We start from the raw sequence: 16,861 nt of genomic DNA, 5'->3' as shown, positions 1-16,861 counted from the left end.
AAGCCCAGCCCTGCTTAGCTTCCGAGATCAGACGAGGTCAGGCGTGCTCAGGGTGGTATGGCCGTAAGCTGCTGCCCACAGCACAATGTGTCAATTTATGGAATCAAGTGATGAGGTTGCCAGTACCTGAAGTTACGAACACAATCCTATAACCCTACCTGCATGCTTGCCTAATACCCTAAGCCAAAGACTCAGTTTAGCATTTATCCAGCAGCACAGGCCCTGGATTTTTGAAGATGGCCTCAGGAACCAGCACAGGGCCTGGTGTGGTGTAGTTAGCCTCGGCCAGCAGCACTGGCCCTGGTGTGTTGTAGGTGGCCTCAGCCAGCAGAACAAGACATTGGTGAAAACAGCCAAAAGCAATGTCGTTAATGTGCCCTCATTAATGGGCAGCTGCTTTGGATCTTTTAATACACCCCTTCTCTGGATCAAAAGCAGTTCAATGCCATGAAAGGCTTACAGCACCAGGTATTCCCAGGCAGTCTCCCATCCAAGTACTAACCAAGCCCAGCCCTGCTTAACTTCCGAGATCAGACGAGGTCAGGCGTGCTCAGGGTGGTATGGCCGTAAGCTGCTGCCCACAGCACAATGTGTCAATTTATGGAATCAAGTGATGAGGTGGCCAGTACCTGAAGTTACGAACACAATCCTATAACCCTACCTGCATGCTTGCCTAATACCCTAAGCCAAAGACTCAGTTTAGCATTTATCCAGCAGCACAGGCCCTGGATTTTTGAAGATGGCCTCAGGAACCAGCACAGGGCCTGGTGTGGTGTAGTTAGCCTCGGCCAGCAGCACTGGCCCTGGTGTGTTGTAGGTGGCCTCAGCCAGCAGAACAAGACATTGGTGAAAACAGCCAAAAGCAATGTCGTTAATGTGCCCTCATTAATGGGCAGCTGCTTTGGGTCTTTTAATACACCCCTTCTCTGGATCAAAAGCAGTTCAATGACATGAAAATGAAAGGCTTACAGCACCAGGTATTCCCAGGCAGTCTCCCATCCAAGTACTAACCAAGCCCAGCCCTGCTTAACTTCCGAGATCAGACGAGGTCAGGCGTGCTCAGGGTGGTATGGCCGTAAGCTGCTGCCCACAGCACAATGTGTCAATTTATGGAATCAAGTGATGAGGTGGCCAGTACCTGAAGTTACGAACACAATCCTATAACCCTACCTGCATGCTTGCCTAATACCCTAACCCAAAGACTCATTTTAGCATTTATCCAGCAGCACAGGCCCTGGATTTTTGAAGATGGCCTCAGGAACCAGCACAGGACCTGGTGTGGTGTAGTTAGCCTCGGCCAGCAGCACTGGCCCTGGTGTGTTGTAGGTGGCCTCAGCCAGCAGAACAAGACATTGGTGAAAACAGCCAAAAGCAATGTCGTTAATGTGCCCTCATTAATGGGCAGCTGCTTTGGGTCTTTTAATACACCCCTTCTCTGGATCAAAAGCAGTTCAATGACATGAAAATGAAAGGCTTACAGCACCAGGTATTCCCAGGAAGTCTCCCATCCAAGTACTAACCAAGCCCAGCCCTGCTTAGCTTCCGAGATCAGACGAGGTCAGGCGTGCTCAGGGTGGTTTGGCCGTAAGCTGCTGCCCACAGCACAATGTGTCAATTTATGGAATCAAGTGATGAGGTGGCCAGTACCTGATGTTACGAACACAATCCTATAACCCTACCTGCATGCTTGCCTCATACCCTAACCCAAAGACTAAGTTTAGCATTTATCCAGCAGCACAGGCCCTGGATTTTTGAAGATGGCCTCAGGAACCAGCACAGGGCCTGGTGTGGTGTAGTTAGCCTTGGCCAGCAGCACTTGCCCTTGTGTGTTTTAGGTGGCCTCAGCCAGCAGAACAAGACATTGGTGAAAACAGCCAAAAGCAATGTCGTTAATGTGCCCTCATTAATGGGCAGCTGCTTTGGGTCTTTTAATACACCCCTTCTCTGGATCAAAAGCAGTTCAATGACATGAAAATGAAAGGCTTACAGCACCACGTATTCCCAGGCAGTCTCCCATCCAAGTACTAACCAAGCCCAGCCCTGCTTAGCTTCCGAGATCAGACGAGGTCAGGCGTGCTCAGGGTGGTATGGCCGTAAGCTGCTGCCCACAGCACAATGTGTCAATTTATGGAATCAAGTGATGAGGTGGCCATTACCTGAAGTTACGAACACAATCCTATAACCCTACCTGCATGCTTGCCTAATACCCTAAACCAAAGACTCAGTTTAGCATTAGTCCAGCAGCACAGGCCCTGGATTTTTGAAGATGGCATCAGGAACCAGCACAGGGCCTGGTGTGGTGTAGTTAGCCTGGGCCAGCAGCACTGGCCCTGGTGTGTTGTAGGTGGCCTCAGCCAGCAGAAGAAGACATTGGTGAAAACAGCCAAAAGCAATGTCGTTAATGTGCCCTCATTAATGGGCAGCTGCTTTGGGTCTTTTAATACACCCCTTCTCTGGATCAAAAGCAGTTCAATGACATGAAAATGAAAGGCTTACAGCACCAGGTATTCCCAGGAAGTCTCCCATCCAAGTACTAAACAAGCCCAGCCCTGCTTAGCTTCCGAGATCAGACGAGGTCAGGCGTGCTCAGGGTGGTATGGCCGTAAGCTGCTGCCCACAGCACAATGTGTCAATTTATGGAATCAAGTGATGAGGTGGCCAGTACCTGAAGTTACGAACACAATCCTATAACCCTACCTGCATGCTTGCCTAATACCCTAAGCAAAAGACTCAGTTTAGCATTTATCCAGCAGCACAGGCCCTGGATTTTTGAAGATGGCCTCAGGAACCAGCACAGGGCCTGGTGTGGTGTAGTTAGCCTCGGCCAGCAGCACTGGCCCTGGTGTGTTGTAGGTGGCCTCAGCCAGCAGAACAAGACATTGGTGAAAACAGCCAAAAGCAATGTCGTTAATGTGCCCTCATTAATGGGCAGCTGCTTTGGGTCTTTTAATACACCCCTTCTCTGGATCAAAAGCAGTTCAATGCCATGAAAGGCTTACAGCACCAGGTATTCCCAGGCAGTCTCCCATCCAAGTACTAACCAAGCCCAGCCCTGCTTAACCTCCGAGATCAGACGAGGTCAGGCGTGCTCAGGGTGGTATGGCCGTAAGCTGCTGCCCACAGCACAATGTGTCAATTTATGGAATCAAGTGATGAGGTGGCCAGTACCTGAAGTTACGAACACAATCCTATAACCCTACCTGCATGCTTGCCTAATACCCTAACCCAAAGACTCAGTTTAGCATTTATCCAGCAGCACAGGCCCTGGATTTTTGAAGATGGCCTCAGAAACCAGCACAGGGCCTGGTGTGGTGTAGTTAGCCTCGGCCAGCAGCACTGGCCCTGGTGTGTTGTAGGTGGCCTCAGCCAGCAGAACAAGACATTGGTGAAAACAGCCAAAAGCAATGTTGTTAATGTGCCCTCATTAATGGGCATCTGCTTTGGGTCTTTTAATACACCCCTTCTCTGGATCAAAAGCAGTTCAATGACATGAAAATGAAAGGCTTACAGCACCAGGTATTCCCAGGCAGTCTCCCATCCAAGTACTAACCAAGCCCAGCCCTGCTTAGCTTCCGAGATCAGACGAGGTCAGGCGTGCTCAGGGTGGTATGGCCGTAAGCTGCTGCCCATAGCACAATGTGTCAATTTATGGAATCAAGTGATGAGGTGGCCAGTACCTGAATTTACGAACACAATCCTATAACCCTACCTGCATGCTTGCCTAATACCCTAAGCCAAAGACTCATTTTAGCATTTATCCAGCAGCACAGGACCTGGAATTTGAAGATGGCCTCAGGAACCAGCACAGGGCCTGGTGTGGTGTAGTTAGCCTCGGCCAGCAGCACTGGCCCTGGTGTTTTGTATGTGGCCTCAGCCAGCAGAACAAGACATTGGTGAAAAAAGCCAAAAGCAATGTTGTTAATGTGCCCTCATTAATGGGCAGCTGCTTTGGGTCTTTTAATACACCCCTTCTCTGGATCAAAAGCAGTTCAATGACATGAAAAAGAAAGGCTTACAGCACCCGGTATTCCCAGTTAGTCTCCCATCCAAGTACTAACCAAGCCCAGCCCTGCTTAGCTTCCGAGATCAGACGAGGTCAGGCGTGCTCAGGGTGGTATGGCCGTAAGCTGCTGCCCACAGCACAATGTGTCAATTTATGGAATCAAGTGATGAGGTGGCCAGTACCTGAAGTTACGAACACAATCCTATAACCCTACCTGCATGCTTGCCTAATACCCTAAGCCAAAGACTCAGTTTAGCATTTATCCAGCAGCACAGGCCATGGATTTTTGAAGATGGCCTCAGGAACCAGCACAGGGCCTGGTGTGGTGTAGTTAGCCTCGGCCAGCAGCACTGGCCCTGGTGTGTTGTAGGTGGCCTCAGCCAGCAGAACAAGACATTGGTGAAAACAGCCAAAAGCAATGTCGTTAATGTGCCCTCATTAATGGGCAGCTGCTTTGGGTCTTTTAATACACCCCTTCTCTGGATCAAAAGCAGTTCAATGACATGAAAATGAAAGGCTTACAGCACCAGGTATTCCCAGGCAGTCTCCCATCCAAGTACTAACCAAGCCCAGCCCTGCTTAGCTTCCGAGATCAGACGAGGTCAGGCGTGCTCAGGGTGGTATGGCCGTAAGCTGCTGCCCACAGCACAATGTGTCAATTTATGGAATCAAGTGATGAGGTGGCCATTACCTGAAGTTACGAACACAATCCTATAACCCTACCTTCATGCTTGCCTAATACCCTAACCCAAAGACTCAGTTTAGCATTTATCCAGCAGCACAGGCCCTGGATTTTTGAAGATGGCCTCAGGAACCAGAACAGGGCCTGGTGTGGTGTAGTTAGCCTTGGCCAGCAGCACTGGCCCTGGTGTGTTGTAGGTGGCGTCAGCCAGCAGAACAAGACATTGGTGAAAACAGCCAAAAGCAATGTCGTTAATGTGCCCTCATTAATGGGCAGCTGCTTTGGGTCTTTTAATACACCCCTTCTCTGGATCAAAAGCAGTTCAATGACATGAAAATGAAAGGCTTACAGCACCAGGTATTCCCAGGCAGTCTCCCATCCAAGTACTAACCAAGCCCAGCCCTGCTTAGCTTCCGAGATCAGACGAGGTCAGGCGTGCTCAGGGTGGTATGGCCGTAAGCTGCTGCCCACAGCACAATGTGTCAATTTATGGAATCAAGTGATGAGGTGGCCAGTACCTGAAGTTACGAACACAATCCTATAACCCTACCTTCATGCTTGCCTAATACCCTGACCCAAAGACTCAGTTTAGCATTTATCCGGCAGCACGGGCCCTGGATTTTTGAAGATGGCCTCAGGAACCAGCACAGGGCCTGGTGTGGTGTAGTTAGCCTCGGCCAGCAGCACTGGCCCTGGTGTGTTGTAGGTGGCCTCAGCCAGCAGAACAAGACATTGGTGAAAACAGCCAAAAGCAATGTCGTTAATGTGCCCTCATTAATGGGCAGCTGCTTTGGGTCTTTTAATACACCCCTTCTCTGGATCAAAAGCAGTTCAATGACATGAAAATGAAAGGCTTACAGCACCAGGTATTCCCAGGCAGTCTCCCATCCAAGTACTAACCAAGCCCAGCCCTGCTTAGCTTCCGAGATCAGACGAGGTCAGGCGTGCTCAGGGTGGTATGGCCGTAAGCTGCTGCCCACAGCACAATGTGTCAATTTATGGAATCAAGTGATGAGGTGGCCAGTACCTGAAGTTACGAACACAATCCTATAACCCTACCTTCATGCTTGCCTAATACCCTAACCAAAAGACTCAGTTTAGCATTTATCCAGCAGCACAGGCCCTGGATTTTTGAAGATGGCCTCAGGAACCAGAACAGGGCCTGGTGTGGTGTAGTTAGCCTCGGCCAGCAGCACTGGCCCTGGTGTGTTGTAGGTGGCCTGAGCCAGCAGAACAAGACATTGGTGAAAACAGCCAAAAGCAATGTCGTTAATGTGCCCTCATTAATGGGCATCTGCTTTGGGTCTTTCAATACAGCCCTTCTCTGGATCAAAAGCAATTCAATGACATGAAAATGAAAGGCATACAGCACCAGGTATTCCCAGGCACTCTCCCATCCAAGTACTAACCAAGCCCAGCCCTGCTTAGCTTCCGAGATCAGACGAGGTCAGGCGTGCTCAGGGTGGTATGGCCGTAAGCTGCTGCCCACAGCACAATGTGTCAATTTATGGAATCAAGTGATGAGGTGCCAATACCTGAAGTTACGAACACAATCCTATAACCCTACCTGCATGCTTGCCTAATACCCTAAGCCAAAGACTCAGTTTAGCATTTATCCAGCAGCACAGGCCCTGGATTTTTGAAGATGGCCTCAGGAACCAGAACACGGCCTGGTGTGGTGTAGTTAGCGTCGGCCAGCAGCACTGGCCCTGGTGTGTTGTAGGTGGCCTCAGCCAGCAGAACAAGACATTGGTGAAAACAGCCAAAAGCAATGTCGTTAATGTGCCCTCATTAATGGGCAGCTGCTTTGGGTCTTTTAATACACCCCTTCTCTGGATCAAAAGCAGTTCAATGACATGAAAATGAAAGGCTTACAGCACCAGGTATTCCCAGTCAGTCTCCCATCCAAGTACTAACCAAGCCCAGCACTGCTTAGCTTCCGAGATCAGACGAGGTCAGGCGTGCTCAGGGTGGTATGGCCGTAAGCTGCTGCCCACAGCACAATGTGTCGATTTATGGAATCAAGTGATGAGGTGGCCAGTACCTGAAGTTACGAACACAATCCTATAACCCTACCTGCATGCTTGCCTAATACCCTAAGCCAAAGACTCAGTTTAGCATTTATCCAGCAGAACAGGCCATAGATTTTTGAAGATGGCCTCAGGAACCAGCACAGGGCCTTGTGTGGTGTAGTTAGGCTCGTCCAGCAGCACTGGCTCTGGTGTGTTGTAGGTGGCCTCAGCCAGCAGAACAAGACATTGGTGAAAACAGCCAAAAGCAATGTCGTTAATGTGCCCTCATTAATGGGCAGCTGCTTTGGGTCTTTTAATACACCCCTTCTCTGATTCAAAAGCAGTTCAATGACATGAAAATGAAAGGCTTACAGCACCAGGTATTCCCAGGCAGTCTCCCATCCAAGTACTAACCAAGCCCAGCCCTGCTTAGCTTCCGAGATCAGACGAGGTCAGGCGTGCTCAGGGTGGTATGGCCGTAAGCTGCTGTCCACAGCACAATGTGTCAATTTATGGAATCAAGTGATGAGGTGGCCAGTACCTGAAGTTACGAACACAATCCTATAACCCTACCTGCATGCTTGCCTAATACCCTAAGCCAAAGACTCAGTTTAGCATTTATACAGCAGCACAGGCCCTGGATTTTTGAAGATGGCCTCAGGAACCAGCACAGGGCCTGGTGTGGTGTAGTTAGGCTCGGCCAGCAGCACTGGCCCTGGTGTGTTGTAGGTGGCCTCAGCCAGCAGAACAAGACATTGGTGAAAACAGCCAAAAGCAATGTTGTTAATGTGCCCTCATTAATGGGCAGCTGCTTTGGGTCTTTTAATAATCCCCTTCTCTGGATCAAAAGCAGTTCAATGACATGAAAATGAAAGGCTTACAGCACCAGGTATTCCCAGGCAGTCTCCCATCCAAGTACTAACCAAGCCCAGCCCTGCTTAGCTTCTGAGATCAGACGAGGTCAGGCGTGCTCAGGGTGGTATGGCCGCAAGCTGCTGCCCACAGCACAATGTGTCAATTTATGGAATCAAGTGATGAGGTGGCCAGTACCTGAAGTTACGAACACAATCCTATAACCCTACCTGCATGCTTGCCTAATACCCTAAGCCAAAGACTCAGTTTAGCATTTATCCAGCAGCACAGGCCCTGGATTTTTGAAGATGGCCTCAGGAACCAGCACAGGGCCTGGTGTGGTGTAGTTAGCCTCGGCCAGCAGCACTGGCCCTGGTGTGTTGTAGGTGGTCTAAGCAGGAGAACAAGACATTGGTGAAAACAGCCAAAAGCAATGTCGTTAATGTGCCCTCATTAATGGGCAAATGCTTTGGGTCTTTTAATACACCCCTTCTCTGGATCAAAAGCAGTTCAATGACATGAAAATGAAAGGCTTACAGCACCAGGTATTCCCAGGCAGTCTCCCATCCAAGTACTAACCAAGCCCAGCCCTGCTTAGCTTCCGAGATCAGACGAGGTCAGGCGTGCTCAGGGTGGTATGGCCGTAAGCTGCTGCCCACAGCACAATGTGTCAATTTATGGAATCAAGTGATGAGGTGGCCAGTACCTGAAGTTACGAACACAATCCTATAACCCTACCTGCATGCTTGCCTAATACCCTAACCCAAAGACTCAGTTTAGCATTTATCCAGCAGCAAGGGCCCTGGATTTTTGAAGATGGCCTCAGGAACCAGCACAGGGCCTGGTGTGGTGTAGCTAGCCTCGGCCAGCAGCACTGGCCCTGGTGTGTTGTAGGTGGCCTCAGCCAGCAGAACAAGACATTGGTGAAAACAGCCAAAAGCAATGTTGTTAATGTGCCCTCATTAATGGGCAGCTGCTTTGGGTCTTTTAATACACCCCCTCTCTGGATCAAAAGCAGTTCAATGACATGAAAATGAAAGGCTTACAGCACCAGGTATTCCCAGGCAGTCTCCCATCCAAGTACTAACCAAGCCCAGCCCTGCTTAGCTTCCGAGATCAGACGAGGTCAGGCGTGCTCAGGGTGGTATGGCCGTAAGCTGCTGCCCACATGACAATGTGTCAATTTATGGAATCAAGTGATGAGGTGGCCAGTACCTGAAGTTACGAACACAATCCTATAACCCTACCTGCATGCTTGCCTAATACCCTAAGCCAAAGACTCAGTTTAGCATTTATCCAGCAGCACAGGCCCTGGATTTTTGAAGATGGCCTCAGGAACCAGCACAGGGCCTGGTGTGGTGTAGTTAGGCTCGGCCAGCAGCACTGGCCCTGGTGTGTTGTAGGTGGCCTCAGCCAGCAGAACAAGACATTGGTGAAAACAGCCAAAAGCAATGTTGTTAATGTGCCCTCATTAATGGGCAGCTGCTTTGGGTCTTTTAATACACCCCTTCTCTGGATCAAAAGCAGTTCAATGACATGAAAATGAAAGGCTTACAGCACCAGGTATTCCCAGGCAGTCTCCCATCCAAGTACTAACCAAGCCCAGCCCTGCTTAGCTTCTGAGATCAGACGAGGTCAGGCGTGCTCAGGGTGGTATGGCCGTAAGCTGCTGCCCACAGCACAATGTGTCAATTTATGGAATCAAGTGATGAGGTGGCCAGTACCTGAAGTTACGAACACAATCCTATAACCCTACCTGCATGCTTGCCTAATACCCTAAGCCAAAGACTCAGTTTAGCATTTATCCAGCAGCACAGGCCCTGGATTTTTGAAGATGGCCTCAGGAACCAGCACAGGGCCTGGTGTGGTGTAGTTAGCCTCGGCCAGCAGCACTGGCCCTGGTGTGTTGTAGGTGGTCTAAGCAGGAGAACAAGACATTCGTGAAAACAGCCAAAAGCAATGTCGTTAATGTGCCCTCATTAATGGGCATCTGCTTTGGGTCTTTCAATACAGCCCTTCTCTGGATCAAAAGCAATTCAATGACATGAAAATGAAAGGCATACAGCACCAGGTATTCCCAGGCACTCTCCCATCCAAGTACTAACCAAGCCCAGCCCTGCTTAGCTTCCGAGATCAGACGAGGTCAGGCGTGCTCAGGGTGGTATGGCCGTAAGCTGCTGCCCACAGAACAATGTGTCAATTTATGGAATCAAGTGATGAGGTGCCAATACCTGAAGTTACGAACACAATCCTATAACCCTACCTGCATGCTTGCCTAATACCCTAAGCCAAAGACTCAGTTTAGCATTTATCCAGCAGCACAGGCCCTGGATTTTTGAAGATGGCCTCAGGAACCAGAACACGGCCTGGTGTGGTGTAGTTAGCGTCGGCCAGCAGCACTGGCCCTGGTGTGTTGTAGGTGGCCTCAGCCAGCAGAACAAGACATTGGTGAAAACAGCCAAAAGCAATGTCGTTAATGTGCCCTCATTAATGGGCAGCTGCTTTGGGTCTTTTAATACACCCCTTCTCTGGATCAAAAGCAGTTCAATGACATGAAAATGAAAGGCTTACAGCACCAGGTATTCCCAGTCAGTCTCCCATCCAAGTACTAACCAAGCCCAGCACTGCTTAGCTTCCGAGATCAGACGAGGTCAGGCGTGCTCAGGGTGGTATGGCCGTAAGCTGCTGCCCACAGCACAATGTGTCGATTTATGGAATCAAGTGATGAGGTGGCCAGTACCTGAAGTTACGAACACAATCCTATAACCCTACCTGCATGCTTGCCTAATACCCTAAGCCAAAGACTCAGTTTAGCATTTATCCAGCAGAACAGGCCATAGATTTTTGAAGATGGCCTCAGGAACCAGCACAGGGCCTTGTGTGGTGTAGTTAGGCTCGTCCAGCAGCACTGGCTCTGGTGTGTTGTAGGTGGCCTCAGCCAGCAGAACAAGACATTGGTGAAAACAGCCAAAAGCAATGTCGTTAATGTGCCCTCATTAATGGGCAGCTGCTTTGGGTCTTTTAATACACCCCTTCTCTGATTCAAAAGCAGTTCAATGACATGAAAATGAAAGGCTTACAGCACCAGGTATTCCCAGGCAGTCTCCCATCCAAGTACTAACCAAGCCCAGCCCTGCTTAGCTTCCGAGATCAGACGAGGTCAGGCGTGCTCAGGGTGGTATGGCCGTAAGCTGCTGCCCACAGCACAATGTGTCAATTTATGGAATCAAGTGATGAGGTGGCCAGTACCTGAAGTTACGAACACAATCCTATAACCCTACCTGCATGCTTGCCTAATACCCTAAGCCAAAGACTCAGTTTAGCATTTATACAGCAGCACAGGCCCTGGATTTTTGAAGATGGCCTCAGGAACCAGCACAGGGCCTGGTGTGGTGTAGTTAGGCTCGGCCAGCAGCACTGGCCCTGGTGTGTTGTAGGTGGCCTCAGCCAGCAGAACAAGACATTGGTGAAAACAGCCAAAAGCAATGTTGTTAATGTGCCCTCATTAATGGGCAGCTGCTTTGGGTCTTTTAATAATCCCCTTCTCTGGATCAAAAGCAGTTCAATGACATGAAAATGAAAGGCTTACAGCACCAGGTATTCCCAGGCAGTCTCCCATCCAAGTACTAACCAAGCCCAGCCCTGCTTAGCTTCTGAGATCAGACGAGGTCAGGCGTGCTCAGGGTGGTATGGCCGCAAGCTGCTGCCCACAGCACAATGTGTCAATTTATGGAATCAAGTGATGAGGTGGCCAGTACCTGAAGTTACGAACACAATCCTATAACCCTACCTGCATGCTTGCCTAATACCCTAAGCCAAAGACTCAGTTTAGCATTTATCCAGCAGCACAGGCCCTGGATTTTTGAAGATGGCCTCAGGAACCAGCACAGGGCCTGGTGTGGTGTAGTTAGCCTCGGCCAGCAGCACTGGCCCTGGTGTGTTGTAGGTGGTCTAAGCAGGAGAACAAGACATTGGTGAAAACAGCCAAAAGCAATGTCGTTAATGTGCCCTCATTAATGGGCAAATGCTTTGGGTCTTTTAATACACCCCTTCTCTGGATCAAAAGCAGTTCAATGACATGAAAATGAAAGGCTTACAGCACCAGGTATTCCCAGGCAGTCTCCCATCCAAGTACTAACCAAGCCCAGCCCTGCTTAGCTTCCGAGATCAGACGAGGTCAGGCGTGCTCAGGGTGGTATGGCCGTAAGCTGCTGCCCACAGCACAATGTGTCAATTTATGGAATCAAGTGATGAGGTGGCCAGTACCTGAAGTTACGAACACAATCCTATAACCCTACCTGCATGCTTGCCTAATACCCTAACCCAAAGACTCAGTTTAGCATTTATCCAGCAGCAAGGGCCCTGGATTTTTGAAGATGGCCTCAGGAACCAGCACAGGGCCTGGTGTGGTGTAGCTAGCCTCGGCCAGCAGCACTGGCCCTGGTGTGTTGTAGGTGGCCTCAGCCAGCAGAACAAGACATTGGTGAAAACAGCCAAAAGCAATGTTGTTAATGTGCCCTCATTAATGGGCAGCTGCTTTGGGTCTTTTAATACACCCCCTCTCTGGATCAAAAGCAGTTCAATGACATGAAAATGAAAGGCTTACAGCACCAGGTATTCCCAGGCAGTCTCCCATCCAAGTACTAACCAAGCCCAGCCCTGCTTAGCTTCCGAGATCAGACGAGGTCAGGCGTGCTCAGGGTGGTATGGCCGTAAGCTGCTGCCCACATGACAATGTGTCAATTTATGGAATCAAGTGATGAGGTGGCCAGTACCTGAAGTTACGAACACAATCCTATAACCCTACCTGCATGCTTGCCTAATACCCTAAGCCAAAGACTCAGTTTAGCATTTATCCAGCAGCACAGGCCCTGGATTTTTGAAGATGGCCTCAGGAACCAGCACAGGGCCTGGTGTGGTGTAGTTAGGCTCGGCCAGCAGCACTGGCCCTGGTGTGTTGTAGGTGGCCTCAGCCAGCAGAACAAGACATTGGTGAAAACAGCCAAAAGCAATGTTGTTAATGTGCCCTCATTAATGGGCAGCTGCTTTGGGTCTTTTAATACACCCCTTCTCTGGATCAAAAGCAGTTCAATGACATGAAAATGAAAGGCTTACAGCACCAGGTATTCCCAGGCAGTCTCCCATCCAAGTACTAACCAAGCCCAGCCCTGCTTAGCTTCTGAGATCAGACGAGGTCAGGCGTGCTCAGGGTGGTATGGCCGTAAGCTGCTGCCCACAGCACAATGTGTCAATTTATGGAATCAAGTGATGAGGTGGCCAGTACCTGAAGTTACGAACACAATCCTATAACCCTACCTGCATGCTTGCCTAATACCCTAAGCCAAAGACTCAGTTTAGCATTTATCCAGCAGCACAGGCCCTGGATTTTTGAAGATGGCCTCAGGAACCAGCACAGGGCCTGGTGTGGTGTAGTTAGCCTCGGCCAGCAGCACTGGCCCTGGTGTGTTGTAGGTGGTCTAAGCAGGAGAACAAGACATTGGTGAAAACAGCCAAAAGCAATGTCGTTAATGTGCCCTCATTAATGGGCAGCTGCTTTGGGTCTTTTAATACACCCCTTCTCTGGATCAAAAGCAGTTCAATGACATGAAAATGAAAGGCTTACAGCACCAGGTATTCCCAGGCAGTCTCCCATCCAAGTACTAACCAAGCCCAGCCCTGCTTAGCTTCCGAGATCAGACGAGGTCAGGCGTGCTCAGGGTGGTATGGCCATAAGCTGCTGCCCACAGCACAATGTGTCAATTTATGGAATCAAGTGATGAGGTGGCCAGTACCTGAAGTTACGAACACAATCCTATAACCCTACCTGCATGCTTGCCTAATACCCTAACCCAAAGACTCAGTTTAGCATTTATCCAGCAGCAAGGGCCCTGGATTTTTGAAGATGGCCTCAGGAACCAGCACAGGGCCTGGTGTGGTGTAGCTAGCCTCGGCCAGCAGCACTGGCCCTGGTGTGTTGTAGGTGGCCTCAGCCAGCAGAACAAGACATTGGTGAAAACAGCCAAAAGCAATGTCGTTAATGTGCCCTCATTAGTGGGCAGCTGCTTTGGGTCTTTTAATACACCCCTTCTCTGGATCAAAAGCAGTTCAATGACATGAAAATGAAAGGCTTACAGCACCAGGTATTCCCCCATCCAAGTACTAACCAAGCCCAGCCCTGCTTAGCTTCCGAGATCTGACGAGGTCAGGCGTGCTCAGGGTGGTATGGCCGTAAGCTGCTGCCCACAGCACAATGTGTCAATTTATGGAATCAAGTGATGAGGTGGCCAGTACCTGAAGTTACGAACACAATCCTATAACCCTACCTGCATGCTTGCCTAATACCCTAAGCCAAAGACTCAGTTTAGCATTTATCCAGCAGCACAGGCCCTGGATTTTTGAAGATGGCCTAAGGAACCAGCACAGGGCCTGGTGTGGTGTAGTTAGTCTCGGCCAGCAGCACTGGCCCTGGTGTGTTGTAGGTGGCCTGAGCCAGCAGAACAAGACATTGGTGAAAACAGCCAAAAGCAATGTCGTTAATGTGCCCTCATTAATGGGCATCTGCTTTGGGTCTTTTAATACACCCCTTCTCTGGATCAAAAGCAGTTCAATGACATGAAAATGAAAGGCTTACAGCACCAGGTATTCCCAGGCAGTCTCCCATCCAAGTACTAACCAAGCCCAGCCCTGCTTAGCTTCCGAGATCAGACGAGGTCAGGCGTGCTCAGGGTGGTATGGCCGTAAGGTGCTGCCCACAGCACAATGTGTCAATTTATGGAATCAAGTGATGAGGTGGCCAGTACCTGAAGTTACGAACACAATCCTATAACCCTACCTGCATGCTTGCCTAATACCCTAACCCAAAGACTCAGTTTAGCATTTATCCAGCAGCACAGGCCCTGGATTTTTGAAGATGGCCTCAGGAACCAGCACAGGGCCTGGTGTGGTGTAGTTAGCCTCGGCCAGCAGCACTGGCCCTGGTGTGTTGTAGGTGGCCTCAGCCAGCAGAACAAGACATTGGTGAAAACAGCCAAAAGCAATGTCGTTAATGTGCCCTCATTAATGGGCAGCTGCTTTGGGTCTTTTAATACACCCCTTCTCTGGATCAAAAGCAGTTCAATGACATGAAAATGAAAGGCTTACAGCACCAGGTATTCCCAGGCATTCGCCCATTCAAGTACTAACCAAGCCCAGCCCTGCTTAGCTTCCGAGATCAAACGAGTTCACGCGTGCTCAGTGTGGTATGGCCGTAAGCTGCTGCCCACAGCACAATGTGTCAATTTATGGAATCAAGTGATGAGGTGGCCAGTACCTGAAGTTACGAACACAATCCTATAACCCTACCTGCATGCTTGCCTAATACCCTAACCCAAAGACTCAGTTTAGCATTTATCCAGCAGCAAGGGCCCTGGATTTTTGAAGATGACCTCAGGAACCAGCACAGGGCCTGGTGTGGTGTAGCTAGCCTCGGCCAGCAGCACTGGCCCTGTTGTGTTGTAGGTGGCCTCAGCCAGCAGAACAAAACATTGGTGAAAACAGCCAAAAGCAATGTCGTTAATGTGCCCTCATTAATGGGCATCTGCTTTGGGTCTTTTAATACACCCCTTCTCTGGATCAAAAGCAATTCAATGACATGAAAATGAAAGGCTTACAGCACCAGGTATTCCCAGGCAGTCTCCCATCCAAGTACTAACCAAGCCCAGCCCTGCTTAGCTTCCGAGATCAGACGAGGTCAGGCGTGCTCAGGGTGGTATGGCCGTAAGCTGCTACCCACAGCACAATGTGTCAATTTATGGAATCAAGTGATGAGGCGGCCAGTACCTGAAGTTACGAACACAATCCTATAACCCTACCTGCATGCTTGCCTAATACCCTAACCCAAAGACTCAGTTTAGCATTTATCCAGCAGCACAGGACCTGGAATTTGAAGATGGCCTCAGGAACCAGCACAGGGCCTGGTGTGGTGTAGTTAGCCTCGGCCAGCAGCACTGGCCCTGGTGTGTTGTAGGTGGCCTCAGCCAGCAGAACAAGACATTGGTGAAAACAGCCAAAAGCAATGCCGTTAATGTGCCCTCATTAATGGGCAGCTGCTTTGGGTCTTTTAATACACCCCTTCTCTGGATCAAAAGCAGTTCAATGACATGAAAATGAAAGGCTTACAGCACCAGGTATTCCCAGGCAGTCCCCCATCCAAGTACTAACCAAGCACAGCCCTGCTTAGCTTCCGAGATCAGACAAGGTCAGGCGTGCTCAGGGTGGTATGGCCGTAAGCTGCTGCCCACAGCACAATGTGTCAATTTATGGAATCAAGTGATGAGGTGGCCAGTACCTGAAGTTACGAACACAATCCTATAACCCTACCTGCATGCTTGCCTAATACCCTAACCCAAAGACTCAGTTTAGCATTTATCCAGCAGCACAGGCCCTGGATTTTTGAAGATGGCCTCAGGAACCAGCACAGGGCCTGGTGTGGTGTAGTTAGCCTCGGCCAGCAGCACTGGCCCTGGTGTGTTGTAGGTGGTCTAAGCAGGAGAACAAGACATTGGTGAAAACAGCCAAAAGCAATGTCGTTAATGTGCCCTCATTAATGGGCAAATGCTTTGGGTCTTTTAATACACCCCTTCTCTGGATCAAAAGCAGTTCAATGACATGAAAATGAAAGGCTTACAGCACCAGGTATTCCCAGGCAGTCTCCCATCCAAGTACTAACCAAGCCCAGCCCTGCTTAGCTTCCGAGATCAGACGAGGTCAGGCGTGCTCAGGGTGGTACGGCCGTAAGCTGCTGCCCACAGCACAATGTGTCAATTTATGGAATCAAGTGATGAGGTGGCCAGTACCTGAAGTTACGAACACAATCCTATAACCCTACCTGCATGCTTGCCTAATACCCTAACCCAAAGACTCAGTTTAGCATTTATCCAGCAGCAAGGGCCCTGGATTTTTGAAGATGGCCTCAGGAACCAGCACAGGGCCTGGTGTGGTGTAGCTAGCCTCGGCCAGCAGCACTGGCCCTGGTGTGTTGTAGGTGGCCTCAGCCAGCAGAACAAGACATTGGTGAAAACAGCCAAAAGCAATGTTGTTAATGTGCCCTCATTAATGGGCAGCTGCTTTGGGTCTTTTAATACACCCCCTCTCTGGATCAAAAGCAGTTCAATGACATGAAAATGAAAGGCTTACAGCACCAGGTATTCCCAGGCAGTCTCCCATCCAAGTACTAACCAAGCCCAGCCCTGCTTAGCTTCTGAGATCAGACGAGGTCAGGCGTGCTCAGGGTGGTATGGCCGTAAGCTGCTGCCCACAGCACAATGTGTCAAT

At 49.8% G+C, this 16,861-nt stretch overlaps 19 non-coding genes and 15 pseudogenes across 19 annotated transcripts in view; all 34 read right to left on the bottom strand.

Moving 5' to 3' along the window:
• The window catches only part of LOC148104906 (5S ribosomal RNA), a 119-nt gene extending 50 nt beyond the window's left edge, over positions 1 to 69 (bottom strand). Inside the window, exon 1 of the ribosomal RNA XR_015718790.1 lies at positions 1 to 69. This exon is cut by the window's left edge and continues 50 nt beyond it. This is a non-coding gene — a ribosomal RNA (5S ribosomal RNA).
• A 384-nt stretch (positions 70 to 453) lies between these two features.
• On the bottom strand, positions 454 to 572 carry LOC148104905 (5S ribosomal RNA). Its single transcript, XR_015718952.1, has one exon. It is a non-coding gene; the product is annotated as a 5S ribosomal RNA (ribosomal RNA).
• A 390-nt stretch (positions 573 to 962) lies between these two features.
• On the bottom strand, positions 963 to 1,081 carry LOC148104904 (5S ribosomal RNA). The gene has a single exon (XR_015718951.1). It is a non-coding gene; the product is annotated as a 5S ribosomal RNA (ribosomal RNA).
• Positions 1,082 to 1,471: 390 nt separating this feature from the next.
• Positions 1,472 to 1,590, bottom strand: LOC148104903 (5S ribosomal RNA; annotated as a pseudogene).
• Positions 1,591 to 1,980: 390 nt separating this feature from the next.
• On the bottom strand, positions 1,981 to 2,099 carry LOC148104902 (5S ribosomal RNA; annotated as a pseudogene).
• Positions 2,100 to 2,489: 390 nt separating this feature from the next.
• On the bottom strand, positions 2,490 to 2,608 carry LOC148104901 (5S ribosomal RNA; annotated as a pseudogene).
• A 384-nt stretch (positions 2,609 to 2,992) lies between these two features.
• Positions 2,993 to 3,111, bottom strand: LOC148104900 (5S ribosomal RNA; annotated as a pseudogene).
• Positions 3,112 to 3,501: 390 nt separating this feature from the next.
• Positions 3,502 to 3,620, bottom strand: LOC148104899 (5S ribosomal RNA). Its single transcript, XR_015718789.1, has one exon. It is a non-coding gene; the product is annotated as a 5S ribosomal RNA (ribosomal RNA).
• A 389-nt stretch (positions 3,621 to 4,009) lies between these two features.
• On the bottom strand, positions 4,010 to 4,128 carry LOC148104898 (5S ribosomal RNA; annotated as a pseudogene).
• A 390-nt stretch (positions 4,129 to 4,518) lies between these two features.
• Positions 4,519 to 4,637, bottom strand: LOC148104897 (5S ribosomal RNA). Its single transcript, XR_015718788.1, has one exon. It is a non-coding gene; the product is annotated as a 5S ribosomal RNA (ribosomal RNA).
• Positions 4,638 to 5,027: 390 nt separating this feature from the next.
• Positions 5,028 to 5,146, bottom strand: LOC148104896 (5S ribosomal RNA). Its single transcript, XR_015718787.1, has one exon. It is a non-coding gene; the product is annotated as a 5S ribosomal RNA (ribosomal RNA).
• A 390-nt stretch (positions 5,147 to 5,536) lies between these two features.
• Positions 5,537 to 5,655, bottom strand: LOC148104895 (5S ribosomal RNA). Its single transcript, XR_015718785.1, has one exon. It is a non-coding gene; the product is annotated as a 5S ribosomal RNA (ribosomal RNA).
• A 390-nt stretch (positions 5,656 to 6,045) lies between these two features.
• On the bottom strand, positions 6,046 to 6,164 carry LOC148104894 (5S ribosomal RNA; annotated as a pseudogene).
• Positions 6,165 to 6,553: 389 nt separating this feature from the next.
• On the bottom strand, positions 6,554 to 6,672 carry LOC148104893 (5S ribosomal RNA; annotated as a pseudogene).
• Positions 6,673 to 7,062: 390 nt separating this feature from the next.
• Positions 7,063 to 7,181, bottom strand: LOC148104892 (5S ribosomal RNA). The gene has a single exon (XR_015718784.1). It is a non-coding gene; the product is annotated as a 5S ribosomal RNA (ribosomal RNA).
• Positions 7,182 to 7,571: 390 nt separating this feature from the next.
• LOC148104891 (5S ribosomal RNA) lies at positions 7,572 to 7,690 on the bottom strand. The gene has a single exon (XR_015718910.1). It is a non-coding gene; the product is annotated as a 5S ribosomal RNA (ribosomal RNA).
• A 389-nt stretch (positions 7,691 to 8,079) lies between these two features.
• On the bottom strand, positions 8,080 to 8,198 carry LOC148104890 (5S ribosomal RNA). The gene has a single exon (XR_015718783.1). It is a non-coding gene; the product is annotated as a 5S ribosomal RNA (ribosomal RNA).
• Positions 8,199 to 8,588: 390 nt separating this feature from the next.
• Positions 8,589 to 8,707, bottom strand: LOC148104889 (5S ribosomal RNA). Its single transcript, XR_015718782.1, has one exon. It is a non-coding gene; the product is annotated as a 5S ribosomal RNA (ribosomal RNA).
• A 390-nt stretch (positions 8,708 to 9,097) lies between these two features.
• On the bottom strand, positions 9,098 to 9,216 carry LOC148104888 (5S ribosomal RNA). The gene has a single exon (XR_015718964.1). It is a non-coding gene; the product is annotated as a 5S ribosomal RNA (ribosomal RNA).
• A 389-nt stretch (positions 9,217 to 9,605) lies between these two features.
• On the bottom strand, positions 9,606 to 9,724 carry LOC148104887 (5S ribosomal RNA; annotated as a pseudogene).
• Positions 9,725 to 10,113: 389 nt separating this feature from the next.
• LOC148104886 (5S ribosomal RNA) lies at positions 10,114 to 10,232 on the bottom strand (annotated as a pseudogene).
• Positions 10,233 to 10,622: 390 nt separating this feature from the next.
• Positions 10,623 to 10,741, bottom strand: LOC148104885 (5S ribosomal RNA). The gene has a single exon (XR_015718781.1). It is a non-coding gene; the product is annotated as a 5S ribosomal RNA (ribosomal RNA).
• Positions 10,742 to 11,131: 390 nt separating this feature from the next.
• On the bottom strand, positions 11,132 to 11,250 carry LOC148104884 (5S ribosomal RNA). The gene has a single exon (XR_015718909.1). It is a non-coding gene; the product is annotated as a 5S ribosomal RNA (ribosomal RNA).
• Positions 11,251 to 11,639: 389 nt separating this feature from the next.
• LOC148104883 (5S ribosomal RNA) lies at positions 11,640 to 11,758 on the bottom strand. The gene has a single exon (XR_015718779.1). It is a non-coding gene; the product is annotated as a 5S ribosomal RNA (ribosomal RNA).
• A 390-nt stretch (positions 11,759 to 12,148) lies between these two features.
• Positions 12,149 to 12,267, bottom strand: LOC148104882 (5S ribosomal RNA). The gene has a single exon (XR_015718778.1). It is a non-coding gene; the product is annotated as a 5S ribosomal RNA (ribosomal RNA).
• Positions 12,268 to 12,657: 390 nt separating this feature from the next.
• LOC148104881 (5S ribosomal RNA) lies at positions 12,658 to 12,776 on the bottom strand. Its single transcript, XR_015718963.1, has one exon. It is a non-coding gene; the product is annotated as a 5S ribosomal RNA (ribosomal RNA).
• A 389-nt stretch (positions 12,777 to 13,165) lies between these two features.
• LOC148104880 (5S ribosomal RNA) lies at positions 13,166 to 13,284 on the bottom strand (annotated as a pseudogene).
• Positions 13,285 to 13,674: 390 nt separating this feature from the next.
• LOC148104879 (5S ribosomal RNA) lies at positions 13,675 to 13,783 on the bottom strand (annotated as a pseudogene).
• A 390-nt stretch (positions 13,784 to 14,173) lies between these two features.
• LOC148104878 (5S ribosomal RNA) lies at positions 14,174 to 14,292 on the bottom strand (annotated as a pseudogene).
• A 390-nt stretch (positions 14,293 to 14,682) lies between these two features.
• On the bottom strand, positions 14,683 to 14,801 carry LOC148104877 (5S ribosomal RNA; annotated as a pseudogene).
• A 390-nt stretch (positions 14,802 to 15,191) lies between these two features.
• LOC148104876 (5S ribosomal RNA) lies at positions 15,192 to 15,310 on the bottom strand. The gene has a single exon (XR_015718777.1). It is a non-coding gene; the product is annotated as a 5S ribosomal RNA (ribosomal RNA).
• Positions 15,311 to 15,699: 389 nt separating this feature from the next.
• On the bottom strand, positions 15,700 to 15,818 carry LOC148104875 (5S ribosomal RNA; annotated as a pseudogene).
• Positions 15,819 to 16,207: 389 nt separating this feature from the next.
• On the bottom strand, positions 16,208 to 16,326 carry LOC148104874 (5S ribosomal RNA; annotated as a pseudogene).
• A 390-nt stretch (positions 16,327 to 16,716) lies between these two features.
• Positions 16,717 to 16,835, bottom strand: LOC148104873 (5S ribosomal RNA). The gene has a single exon (XR_015718962.1). It is a non-coding gene; the product is annotated as a 5S ribosomal RNA (ribosomal RNA).
• Between the last annotated feature and the right edge of the window lie 26 nt (positions 16,836 to 16,861).

The sequence above is a fragment of the Neolamprologus brichardi genome, chromosome 3 (assembly GCF_056152115.1).
Source record: "Neolamprologus brichardi isolate AB-2024 chromosome 3, ASM5615211v1, whole genome shotgun sequence".
NCBI classification, from domain to species: Eukaryota; Metazoa; Chordata; class Actinopteri; order Cichliformes; family Cichlidae; genus Neolamprologus; species Neolamprologus brichardi.
This window is presented reverse-complemented; position numbering and strand designations above follow the sequence as displayed.